The 14497-nt window shown below is 38.5% G+C and overlaps 1 protein-coding gene across 3 annotated transcripts in view; it reads right to left on the bottom strand.

The window, feature by feature from the left end:
• LOC122530190 (probable tyrosine-protein phosphatase F54C8.4) overlaps window positions 1-14497 on the bottom strand; it is a 47671-nt gene that overhangs the window by 25227 nt on the left and 7947 nt on the right. The gene's annotated exons all lie outside the window — the stretch shown is intronic.

Below are 14497 nucleotides of genomic sequence, written 5' to 3'. Positions count from 1 at the left end.
GGGGAGAGTTCAATCTTCAAAATGACCGGTTGAATCTAATTAAAAAAAGAATCTTGTAACGTTTCTACACGTGTTTGAACCTTGACAATTTTCGAGAAATCTATCCCCTAAACTTATTCTCAAAAGTTGATTGTCAAAGTAGAGACTTCGAAACGATATCAAAAAAAAAAAAAATAAATCGATCGTTGCATGATTTTCGTTCTTTCTCCGCGAAATTGTCTCGGACTGAATTATCAATCATTTTTCACTGTCATCGTGTGTTCTTCGCTGTATCTTGTTGAGAGGGATCGTGATTATACACGGAAAAATAGACGACGCGAAACGACAAAATAAGACCGGCAAACTAAAAAAAAAAAAATGGAAAGTAAACACACGGCTCGCGTCTATCTCGCATAGTTTGGATAGCGTGGATAACCCAAGAGCCAAGAGCGCGTAAATTGAAAGTTTTGGCTGGGCCCGGGCCGTGGCATCGCACTCGCTATGGGTGGGCTTAATGCTAATTACGGGTTTAGACTCCGCGATCCAATTGACTGGGCGGAGAGATCGTATCTACGGATGAGTGCGGAATGAGTATCGGTCGCATTAATAACCGGCTTTCGTATCCAGGCATAATAATCCATTGTTAACTAACTGTGAAACCTATTACCGTCGTAGTTAACTCCACGTTTCACTTATTGACGCGCAAGTGATCCTATCGTAGCCTTTGCATCGACAAGTGTCACGTATATAAACCCTTGCTTTACAATTTTGAACGTTTAACACGTTCGAGGAACAGCCGTGCATTTTTTATGTTGTATAAAATTATATCTTTTCGGCGTGTATGTTTTATATTGATGGAAATCAAGTGTATTTATCAGAATAATGAAGTGTCGGCCTGCGGGGACTGACACACCGCCTCGAACGTGTTAATCGGATATTAAATAAAATGTTAAACATGTTGTCGAAACAATTTCGTGAAACAAGGTCGGATTACTTTTCGAAGCGTTTACTTTTTCAATTCGATTAATTTTAAGGTGTTTTTACATCCTGAAATTGAAGACACTCCTCTTCTCGAAAATACTATGTAAAAATATTGAAAAATGTTTGTTATGACGAAAAGTTTACGTTTGAAGACTGAAGCTTTCTGTTTACTCGCGATTCGTTTTTTTTTTTTTTTTTTTTTAAGCATTTCATTGAACGAATATAACGACGATAAAACGTTGCGATTTCTTGAATTTTCCGTCGTTTAAGTTTAATATTCAAAGTTCGATAAAACGATGAAAAAAGAAACGTCAAGTTTTAGGGCGTCATTGCGAAGAGAAGACTTCAATCTTCAAATTTATTGTAAATTCAATTCGTGAAAAAAAATTGTTCAATATTCTTACGAACAATTTATAGCATTTTCGCGAAGAAAATGAAAAGAGTGAATCGCCTGCTAGACGATTTAACGAAATTACATAAGTTTAAACACCACAATATCTTAATATTAATAAAAGTGATTGTACACGATTCACATTTATCCATCATCAGTTCGAGGAATCAATCGAGTTAGAAATTCAAATGTTTCATGTTTCCACAAGATTGCAAATGTTTCCTTCAAATTAACAAAGATTTTAATTTCGTTAAAGAAGAGAGTTCGTGATTATTCCACGGGACGAAGCAGAGTGACGCGAAAGGTAGCAAACAGGTTGAGAGAAAATAGAAAGATAAGAGCGCGCGCGCGAGAGAGAGAGAGAGAGAGGGAGAGAGGAGGAGGAATTGAAGCTGTGGAGCCCATCTGCGATATTTACTAACCCTGACCGCGTCTTTGAAGGGGTAGTTTATTTTTCGCGCGGTACGGCCGAGCTTCCTCTCCTGGTTGAAAGCAGGGTCGCGGTCTCTCTGCTGATTCCGCCATTCAATTTCACGATCCTTAGTCTAATATACGACCGCGACTAAATCAGGATTATCGACCGACGAGCTGCGCCTCCATTGTAAGCCTTCGCGGCGGTCCGCGCGAGCTCGTGCGGCACACTCGCTCCTCTTCGCGAATACTTCCCTTTCCTTTTTAATCTTCTCTATTCGCTACTTCAACTTACTTAGCTCCCCTTGGCTGTCCACAATCGCAGAATGTCGAAATGCACGTGTCGATGCATACGAGCGAGAGGACAAGCGGAATACGCGCGATTGCGTATCGTGGAAATTTATTTCCATTCGTTTCAATTTATTGCCGAAGTTTCCATCAATTTATTGTAGAAATTTGTTCCAATTCGGGGCCTAATACGTGCATTTCGATTTTGTACATTATCGGATCGTTGCTGCTTTCTGTCATTTAGCAGCCAATTCGTCTATCCGCGCCGGATCAACGGCGAATTTCTTTATAATTTTAGATTATTTTAATTATAATTATCTCAATTAATCGTAATGAAATTTTAAATGGAATAATTAATCGATTATCTGTTTCTAATAATCGAAATTGATTTGTATTTAAATAATTACTTATACAACAATTAATTTCATAATTATCAAATTCTGGATATTCATAAGATCACTATCATTGATGACCAATTGCTTTAATTGAAAAATTAAATATTTCATCAATAAAATATAAAATTTTTAATGAAGGATAACAAATTATTAATGAAATAAATATTGATATTAAAGTTCAAATAATTTCAATCGTATGATTTTTTAATAATGATAAATTTAAAAATTTATTTAATATTAAATCTATAATAAAATATAACGTCAATGAAATAATTATAATAATAAATAACATAATAAAATTATGAAATGAAATTAAATTATCTGAATATAAAGAATTTGAATCTTGAAATGTAATTACATTTCATGTTGAAATTTAGATTTTTTTTTTTCTCCAACACGCGCCTGGTTTCGAAGTAAATAGGTACTTGGAAGAACAGAAAATAGGCATTTGGAATTGATATTTTCAAGACAGACGTTTTACACTCATCGAAATAACGACTCGTCTGTAGTCGTGTCAAGAACATAACTGTACAGGAAAGAAAGAAAGAAAGAAAGAAAGAAAGAAAGAAAGAAAAGTTTGTTCGTGGCTATCATAGATGAATTCTACACCTTCGATTTGATGGAAATACATGCAAAGAATCTGTCGCAAGATTGACCTTGACCTTGAGTTTCAAAAAGGTCAAAAGTTTGTATGCATTGTATTCTACTCGTCACGAAGGTAAAATTTTTCCAAAGAACCATAGATCGCAACTTGATAGTTCTCTTGAAAAATGGCAAAAAAGTTTCTCCATCTGCGTCCTAACAGCGACTTTATGTTTCCGGACGCGTGGACGTCTATATTACGTAATGTTTTTACATTTCGAATAATGTTAACAGTTAGTTGTATCATTTGATTATTCCGACTCACACTGATGCTACAACTGTGATAAATCAAGTGTTTGTGAAACCAGAACCATAAAGTCGCTGTTAGGACGCAGATGAAGAAACTTTTCTGCCATTTTTCAAAAGAACTGTCAAGTTGCGACCTATGGTTCCTTGGAAAAGTTTTACCACCAGTTGATAAATTACAGTAAAATACAATGCAAGAAAAAAAAAATTTAACCTCGAAAGGTCAAGGTCAAGATCAATTTTGCCGCAGGTTCTTTCCAATCGAAGATGTAGAATTTATCTATGACAGCCACGGACAAACTTTTCTTTCCCTGTGCACATTGATTCATTTCTTGATAAAGGAAAGAAAAGGAAAAAAGGAGATTTCTTCGCGACTTCGAGAATTCGTGGACACGCGTTTCGCCATTCTCTGCCCGTAAAAAAATTTCTCACGGCAGTTCCGTTGAAGTTACGCCGCCGCCTCGAGTTTTTGGACGACAGGGCAAGGAGCCTTGGAAGTGTGTTACGGCCCACTCGGCCGAAAAGCATGAAAGCGCACCCCTCATAAATATTCCCAATAAATATCTAGCAATATCTACCGTTGCTTGACGCCTACACGTCGCACGTCTCTCTCACTTTCTTGTTCGAGAGCTCTTGGCTACGTCCGGTCAAATTTATCCACTTGTTGAGACACTTGATAAAGGTAAACGTTCATCATTTACGCATTCTCGTTCTCCGTCGCTGTCAGGACCCAGTGAAATTTATAGCGAACTCCTGTACAGCGTGCATGTTACGTGTACATATAAGCAGGGGATGATTCTTCGCGAAAGGAAAAGAAAATAAGAACAGAGATGTAGAGCAAAATTTTTTGAGTCTTTGAAGCTTCTTTTTTAGTGAAGATTTATCACGTAGACTTTAAAGTTAATTAACTCTGGAACTCGTAAGGTGCGGGTTCTTCAGATAACATTGAATCGATACTATTTCCTTTGAGCAAAAAAACTATTTATTGCACTATATTGTATTATACTATAGTAGCTCTTAGAAGTTTATGTATTAGCTCGAGATTTAAGGTTAATTCTAGACACACAACAGAACAGAATAATTGACAGAAGGTGGTTACACGTGCAAAAATGTAAGAATGTTCGAGAGAATCAACGGCTATTTAAGAATTTACCTAATTTCTAACGAGACATATTCAAAGTTTATTTTTTTTGAAAACGAAGCTTTAAATTTTACCCCGCGTTCTCGACAGTCTACACGTAGACTAAATGCCAATTATTACATCCTCAACTAAATTCAAACGTTCGGACTTGTTCAGATCTGTTTGAAAACGAAGCCCCACGTCGAAAGATTTCCCTCTACATTTGCTTCTCGTTCCTTTACGAGGGATCATCGCCTACAGAATGAGCCTTGGAACTTACTTATTTCTTAGGTAGATAAATTCACAATAAAGATCCATATAGCAGACAGAATTGTCGATGGATTGGAGGGGACGATAAAAGCGATAAAAGAAGACGAAAGGCAAGAGATTCTTAACATTTATGGGAAGCGCTTTCATCCGGATACATACAAATATCTTCGAACGCGCTATAAACGACGAAACAAATATAACCGACCTCGTAAAGAGACACATCGATGCTCTGCATGTTACTGGGTTACCACAACTCCCTCTAGATCGTGATCAAGCGTGGGTAACGACCACCGCGGCCGGGATGGATTTGACGTTTGCTCGAGGAGGAACTCGATTTCACCAGAACTTGAACACTTTGCACGACTGAGTGAGATCGACGACGATCGTCAGAGCGTTGTAAAGAAAAAAAGGGTTCGGACGATCTCCCGTCGCGGACAGGAAGCAAACGTCGCGGGGAACGCGTCTAGAGAAGAACATTTCGCTGATGTGAGGACGAGGGGTTATACACTCTTGTATAGAATCGTAGAGGAACTCCATATAGACTGCTGTATGGCTGCCGCCAGCTGATATATAACGCGACGTTATCTGTGTCCACTTACTTCCTCGTTTGGCAGGAGATTCGCGGCGATTTGAAATGGGGTCACTTTCAACTGGAGAGAGACAAAGTGCGTACAACAGAGGGACGTGTCGCGAGTGGCACCCCCTCCTATCGAATCTTCGAATCATATTCGCCGATTTGTGCTGTCCTCGGTGTTCATTGTACACGAAAGTACATTAAGTGTATTATATTGAAATATATTAAGTGTATTAAGTATATTTCGCATCCTCGAATCATCTCGGCCGATTATATTGTCCTCGGTGTTGGAAACGAACAATGTATTATAGTGTATTAAGTATAGTATATTAAAGTACATCGAGTATATTAAGTATAGTATATTAAAGTATATCGAGTATATTAAGTATAGTAAATTAAAGTATATCAAGTATATTAAGTATAGTATATTAAAGTATATCAAGTATATTAAGTATAGTATATTGAAGTATATCAAGTATATTAAGTACAGTATATTAAAATATACTAATTAAAATATACTTGTAAGTATAGTATATTAAAGTATATAAAGTATAATAAGTATATTTCGAATTTTCGAATCATTTCCGATGATTATACTATCCTCGGTGTTCGAAATAAATAGTATATTAAGTATATTAAGTATAGTATATTAAGTATATTAAGTATATTAAAGCATATTAAGTATATTAAGTATAGTATATTTCGCATCATCTCCACCGATTATATTATCCTTGATATTTAAAATGAATAGTATATTATAGTATATAGTATACTAAATAGTATGTTATAGTATATAGTATACTAAATAGTATGTTATAGTATATAGTATATTAAAGTATATTAAGTATCTTCAAATATAATATATTTCGAATATAGTGTTTTAAAGTATATTTCGAATCCTTGAATCATCTCTGCCGATTACATTGCCCTCGGTGTTCGAAACGGACAGTACATTATAGTATATTAAATATATTAAATACAGTATATTAAAATATAGAATATCAAGTACATTAAGTGTAGTGTATTAAAGTATATTAAGTATATGCTTTGCTTTGCGACATCTCGATTACTGCCAACGAGGGAAACAATTTCCAACTTGCACGAACTATTGTAATCACGCTAGTAAACATCGTCTCGAATTGGTACCAATCGATAGTTTTATGCCATTCGATTTTTGTTTTCTGCGAAGTCGAGTTCATCGAAGTCGAGAATTCCAATGGGACTTCGAATTTCTAAAAACCACTAGACTTGGTAATATTCAGTTTAGCTTCCAGTCGATTCATCGGCGTCGAATGAAGGATGAAACCTTCCGGATCCATTAATCTTTCCTAGATCGTTTGCGCACAGTGGGTGTGATTTTTCGGGGGTTGAAACGACTTTGCGAGGGACCGTTCGAAGATTGATTCACCACCTGCATCGCGTGGCTAATTATCGCAGGAATTCCGCGAAGGAAACCAAAATATATCGACAGCTGTCGATTAACCACTTGCGCTTGCAACTGATTGCGGACCATAACGAGTGACCAAACCGTATACAATAAATCGTCGCTTTCTTTTTGAATTCGTTGTTATGATATCGCTGGATAGAAATTATTGAGAAGTAATAAATTTATTATCTATTTTGCCTATTTTGTTTTACTTAAATATACTTAAAACTGAGAGAATATTGCAATTTTGGGACAAAAAATTCTCGACGTGCGTGACACGTCATTCCGGCGCAAGAGATTAATGTGCAAAATATGTTGTGCGAGGGAAAGTGATCGGTTAAAATACTGTAAATACTAAATAGTAAATACTAACAATTAGTGTAGTAAATACTAGTAAGTATTAGTAAATACTAAATATTATTAGTAAATAGTATTAGTAAGTATTAGTAAATACTAAATATTATACTAGTTAGTAAATAGTACTAGTAACTATAGTACTATTACTATTAATTAATAGTATAATAATAGTACTAGTACTATTAATTAATAGTATTAGTAAATAGTACTAGTAAGTATTAGTAAATACTAAATATTATTAGTAAATAGTATTAGTAAATACTAACAATTAGTGTGTAAATATTAAATAGTAAATAAATGTAAACACTAGATAATAATATCACGATTAACCTCTTGCGGACCATAACGAGTGACCGAACCGTACACAATAATTCGTCGCTTTCTTTTTGAACTCGTCGGTATGATATCGCTGGATAGAAATTATTGAGAATAAATTTATTATTTGTTTTGCCTATTTTATTATATATACTTAAATATACTTAAAACAGAATATTGCAATTTTGGGACAAAAAGTTCTCGATGTGCGTGGCACGTCATTCCAGCGCAAGAGATTAACAGCCGATTGTCGAAAAATTTACCGTGCCAAATGAATCGGTACTAGTATCAATCGCTGGATTAATAGTATAATAGCAGCGTGGTATTTATACAAAGTGTCCCTATTTTCTCCGACGTAATTTTGTAGCAGTAGATTTTCACGAGTGAAAATAAGAAAACAAAAAAGAAAAATGTCGTACAAACATATGCTCAAAAATTCTTCATTCAATTTTGGAAATCAATTTGTGTTTATATGACAGTCTTTTTCTCATTTTCACTCGTAGAATCTACTGGCAAAGTTATGCCGGGAAAACCAGTATACCCAAGTTTAGAAATCTGAAAATTGATTCTCTGTCGGCATAGATGGAAGAAACAGGAAAAACCATGATTCTTCCAATTCGTCCGGGCAGTAATGGTACCGGTAGCAGTGGGAGACTTTTTCTAAAAGGGGCCCTCCGTTGTTCTCCGATCTCTCCTCCTTTCAACAGATCCCGCGCGACTGATAGTCTTCTGGATAGGCGATTAAAAGGCGCGCTATGCATTCTCCGCCTCGAGAAATCGTTACGACTTTTCCCCGATTGCGAAGGAAGATTCTCTCAAAGGAGAAGAGAACGAAAGTCTCCATTATTTCCCGTAAAACGTAGCATTACATCGCTCGGTGGTCACGGTTTCAAATTTTTCAGTTTCCCATCGACAAGGACAGTTTTATTCGATCGTATAAAGGACAAGGTACAAGCGTTTAGAAATTAATTACAGACCTTGTACATCTTGATACGGCAGTGTATCTTTGCCATTCTACATATATATATATATATATATATATATATATATATATAGTACGCACGATAGCTAACGTATTAGTATCGGCTGGACACGAAACTTTATAGACTGCCATTAGACACCGTGCGTTGTTCCCTATCACCAGAGATATCGTGAAAGCGAGATATCGCAGCAGCGTTCTCAGCCGCTGAGAACGTGTTCCTCGTTGGGCATAAATAATAGGACCACGTCGGCAATCGCTATAATTCAATTCACACCTGATAACCGCGACCAGGAGAATTTCCATATTACAGGCTGGTAATAAAATTAAAAATATTTTCGGGGCGGTCCCGTACACTTCGGGGGGTCCCCGGCGCTCTTCTCTCCTCTCCTCGCCGCACTTCTCTTCTCTTCTCTAGCCTCCTCTCCGGAGACGAACGAGCCAAGGTTCGCGATCCTTCACGTTCGCTGTCTTACGAATTTGTTCCTCGAATTTGTTTCTCGTTGTCTCCGGCGGTCTTCTCTCCTACACGACGACAAATGGCAACCGACCGACAAACCTAAATACTGCTGGGAGGCTACCAAATTTTTTTTTTTTTTAATTCCTCTTTCGAGAAGTGACTTATGCCGGGGAATTGAGAAATTTTCGTTTCGCGAATGATGACGAGCAAAACTGAACGCACACACGTGTAATTTTAACATCTTATCGCGTAGAATAGAAAGAAAAAATATGTAGCGTTTTGTAGGACGTTTAGATTTTCTCTATAAAAGATTTTATAATTGTAATATATCATTCATTATCCGCCATTATTCTGGCAAATATAAATTGTTCAGTCAAGTCAGTTACTCAATTTAAATTGAAGAATTGTCTTTAGACTTTAAACTGTTCGTAAAAAGAAATCATGCAATAGTATATTTGGTTTCATTTTTAAAATGTGAAAATTTTATTTTGACTGCCCTGAATTCTTCTCAAGATATTTCAACGTTGTGCAACGAATGGAAAAATTCACACGTATTTGTATAAAAATTTTACTTACGACTAAATCTCTTGAAGACTGAAGTTTCACCTCTATGAACTTGTTGTACTTTTTCATTTCATTGAATTTTGATCGATGAAAAAAAAAAATTCAAGAAATCCTAATACTTCATCATCCTAATAATAACCCGAAATTCAATAAAATGGCAAAAGAAGAAAAAAGGAAAGTCGTAAAGCAAAGTTTAAGAAGTCGTTGTAAAGAGAAAACCTCAATTTTCAAGATCATGGCCAAAACCATGAACCAAGACCATGAAAAAAATTTTCCAGGGATGTTTCGAGAATAAACGTACTCTTACATTCACATCGCCACCCGCTACGTGATGTAAAAACATCTTAGGATCAGGTCAAAGTAGAAACCATACGCTTTAAAATGAGACCAAGTAGATTGTCATGTGATTTTCTTTTACGAAGCTGTAACAATTTCAAGTATCGATCATTATATATCGTTTCACAAATAATTGAAAAAAGACTGCTTAACATTGCTACTGTACTAATAACGTTTATTATTATTTGGCTATTTATTCTGTTTCGAATCAATGAGCAATAAACAACAACAATAACTTATTATTGCTTGAATATTTATTATTATTGTTTCGAATCAATGAGCCAAATCATAAAATAATCAATCCGCCGATCCACCATAAACGATAATAATCAATAATGGCCGGTGCTCAACGTTAAATCAACATTCGAAGGTCCGAGATCCCGCTGGACGAATAAATTACGACATTACGAAAAGGAAATCTATTATTGGCAAGCGGCTAACGGACGTAAATCCAAGCAGCTGACGGTCGTAAATTTTCATCGAGAAACTGACCGAAGGAATCAATTACAACGGACGAGAATTCGGTAACCTAACCTATAATCTACACTCCTCTAATCCTCGCAGAGACGTAACGCTCGCAGGCGTTACTTTACCGACCGCGGCTCGCCTCTTTTACCGACGGATACGCCGGCTCAGAGATCGGTTGATCGTTCCAGCCACAAACAGAGGGGTGAGCGATACATTATGCATTATCAACGGGCCGGGGAGGAACAAGATTAACGACCAGGTGATGGTTGTCGGGATCGTTTAAACAAATGTTTGTTTCCCGGCCCGAGACGACTCCGCCTTTCTTCCCGGCCGCGGTCGCGCGAGCAGATCTTATAGATCCTTTCAGATCTTCGCGCTCGTGGCACCGCACCAATCATCCCCAAATACACGCCCATTTCTGTCATCCTCTTTGGTAACATCAACGATTCGCGTTTGCCAAAAGATGTTCAGTTTCTCTGAAGGCCGACGAGCATCCACTCGATCAACGAAATTACACGCCGAAATAATCCGCTCGATCGTTTCGCGCGCGATTGTCATGCCAATTTTCTCGATTTATTACACGCGGACGTTTACGATACAGGTTTCACCCGTTTACCTCCGATCGTGTCGAGACGAAACGATCGTCGAGGACAACAGCCAACCGGTGGTGGCAAGGGGGAATATATAAATCTCTTTGCATGTTCGTTTCGTCGACGCGACACCGACGATCACCCACCCAAGAGGGGAGAAGAGAATTAATTGAGGGTGGAAAGATCAAGTCGGGCGGAGAAACAAGAGGGTGAAAAGGAAGAGAACAGTCTCAGTTGGGAGGGAGGGGGCAGGTAGAAGAGGCGACGCGCGCCATTCGAAAGAAATTTATGTACCAGAAGCATAAAGCCAGTGGCCGAGGATCGCAGGGCATCCAAACTACCGAATTCACGAACGTTCTTTTCTTCCCCATTCTCTCTCTTTCTCTCTCTTTCTCTGTATCAGATTGTCTCCCGCTCTATACACCACCAGTATACGCGTATCGTCGCTACAATTCAAACGGGCGCTGCATTCTGCGCCGGATATAGCGGCGCCGGTTATAAGGAACGCGAATCAGAAGATGGAGACCAAAGGAGCTCGGAGACAAAAGGAGAGTACACCGTTGCATTGTGGGTGCGTTGTTCCTCAAACGATAAGTCGTTCGTCTAGGAGAAACTCCTTACGGAACGTTTGCGGTTTTCCCCCATTGCTCGGAACTGCGTTTGTGTTAAAGCAGCCGGTACAGCCGATGTCATTATGTTCCCGTAACGATCGAACGCAAAGCGCGTGGAGAGCATTGTTTAAATGAATGTCACCCAGCTTGGAATGGCGGTGACTTCGACGTTAAAGGGACGAAGATCCTACATGCCCGTGATCATTATCGAGATCCGTTCTCACTGGACGAATTTAACATTGTTGAGCCACTCTGTCAAGTGGCCAGAATTAATTAGAGTGTGCGTAGAGAATTTTTGCGTATCATTGCGTAAATTATTGATCATAGAAAGAAATGTTTCGAGTAAAAGTTTATTTCGAGGTATTTTTCAACGAACCTTGACCAACGAACCTCGGAGTTCGAAAAATTCAAAAAAATTCTAATGTTTAAAGTTGGCGAGAAGAAATCATACAAGTTTTAAGAGGTCGTTGTAAAGAAGAGACTTTGTTAGTCTTCAAGACCACGGTGGATTCAATCGTGAGAAAAATTTTTCGACATTCTTTTGGCAATTTTCGAAAACGAAAGTATTCTCGCTTTTCCTAGTTACACGAAAAAAACACCTTCAACAGCTGGCGTGTGGTTTCATTCCGGAAACTGTTTTAAATGACATCACACTGTTGAAAATCGCAAGTATAAAATTTTATAAATTTTTCTCAATAACATTATTTCTTCAACCGAAAGGTTATCCTAAATTTTCGTGACAAACTATACTTGTCGTTGTCGAGTTGAAATAATCCCCGAGTACAAAGGGTTAAGAAAAAAAGAAAAAAATATTAACGTAGAGCTGTTAAAACGAGGCCAGCTAGAATGATGTACCACTTGCGTCGAGAATTTTTTTGTCCCAAAATTGCAATATTCTCTCAGTTTTAAGTATATTTAAGTAAAACAAAATAGACAGAACAAACAATAAATGTATTGCTTCTCAATAATTTCTATCCTCCAGTGATATCATAACGACCAGTTCAAAAAAGAAAGCGGCGAATTATTGTATACAGTTGGTCACTCGTTATGGTCCGCAATTAGTTGCCAGCGCAAGTTGGTTAACCTCTTGCGCACGTCGAGGATCTTTTTGTCCCAAAAATTGCAATACGCCCTCAGTTTTAAGTATATTTAAGTATAACCCAGACAAAACAAATAATAAATTTACTACTTCTCAATAATTTCTATCCTCTGTAGTGATATCATAGCGACGAGCTTTGAAAAAGAAATTATTGTATACGGTTTGGTCACTCGTTACGGTCCGCAATCAGTTGCAAGCGCAAGTTGGTTAACTCACGTCGCGCATACAACGTAGGCACACGCGACGATCTAATTAGGGAAACAAGGTATTTAGTAAATTCTAGGTAATGATCTCGGCTGGGTGATGACTTCGTAGAAGGGAACAGCAGCAAGAGAGCAGGTATAGTACGCGTGCAGGGAACCGGGCACCCACATACACCGGGATAGCGCTACGTAACGAAGCCTCTCGCGAAATAAGAGAAACGGCGGAACACGATCGGCCGGGCAGATAAGGTTGGCTACTGCGAGATCTCCTTTGCTCCGCGGGGTTCCCGGAAAGAGAGGGCCCCCGAGATGGACACACGCCATCTCATCTAGCAGAGATAGGCTCTGGCCCAGCTACCCATATCTGATGTAAAACGCGATGGATGGGACAGCGTGACACTAAAGTACGAAACAAAAGTGTCCTCGGTGGCGTGCATCTGAACCCACTGTTCTCTCGACCACCCCCTTCGGCACCCACACCTGGAACACCGCGTGCATATCGATAACCACGCGACAAGAAACTGTTTTACTACCTTTCCCTCAATTTGTTGCCTACTTTCGCCATTCGAACTCGATCCCCTCTGGAACCTTTGCATCCCCCCCCTTTTTTTTTCTTTTTTCCTTTTTTTCTTATCCCCCCTTCGTGAAACTTGGCGTCGTATTTTTTTCGTACGTATGCGAAAAACACAATCGTAGCGTTTCGTATAGTGGATATTTCGCAAACTTGCCTTTTCGTGAATACAACTGAAGGTTCTAGGTCCTAGTGAACTTTGTCTCGTCGCTGTATGGGGGTGTCACGAATTTAAAAGTCAAAATCAATTTGGTAAACTATGAAAACTACGAAAACGTCTCTCTCAGAGACACTCGTTCGTTTTTCCTCCGATTTCGGAGAAGATCCTTGGAGAAGAAGGTGTTTTAACTTAATTTTATCATCTTGTAGTATCATCTATTTAATTCTTCGAATTATAATATCGAGTTACACGAATTATAATATCGAGTTACAGGAATTATGGTTTCAATCTGAAGGAGACAGCAAATATAAACTTGAATCAACAGTGACGGAGATTGGACACGCTATTAATCGATCGAGTAATAGTATTTTAAGTGTACTTTCGAAGTAAAATGTGGGAAATTATTTGCAGAAAGGAATATTTCCTTTTTCCAGAGAAATGGCGCGCGCGTTCTCATTAAAACACACACAAGTTCTATTAACAAACACACAACATGTTTATACGGTATTCCCTCGGTGTCGATCGTCCGGGGAGCAACTTCGAAGAGCAAAATCGTTGCAGTGGATCTCTTTCTCTCCCGGCGTGACGCACGACCCTCTTTACAGGCGCCAGCCTTCCACGAGAAGAGTAGGCGAGGAAGACGAAGGAGAGGAGAGAAAGAAGGCGTTCCGGACGAAACGGAGCGCGGTGTCGGAACCAGATAAGATCTCCGAAACGGGGATCAGTAATATTTTACAAAGTCATCGAAGTTGCTCGCTAACTTCGGCATAAATTACAATCGCTGTCTCCTTCTTCCTCTCTCCCTCCCTCGCCTCCTCGCGTTCAATCCTTTCGCGTGATTCCCTTCGGACGGCGATGGGCCGTAAATGGGAAATTGCACTCTATCTCTCTCTCTCTTTCTCGTTTCGTATCGTCGGCGTTAAACAAACACTGACCAACCATCGTTAATAACGTAGGGCGCACGGGGTCCATCTCGCCTCGCAGAGCCGATAAATTTGTTCAGAGAACAAGTGCCGGGAATTAATAAACACGTGATTTCTCTTGTAAATAAATAAGGCTCT

This window comes from Frieseomelitta varia, unplaced genomic scaffold, assembly GCF_011392965.1.
Source record: "Frieseomelitta varia isolate USP_RPSP 00005682 unplaced genomic scaffold, Fvar_1.2 scaffold_134, whole genome shotgun sequence".
NCBI lineage: Eukaryota > Metazoa > Arthropoda > Insecta > Hymenoptera > Apidae > Frieseomelitta > Frieseomelitta varia.
Note: the sequence above shows the minus strand (reverse complement) of the source record. Positions and strands in the feature narration are given on the sequence as shown.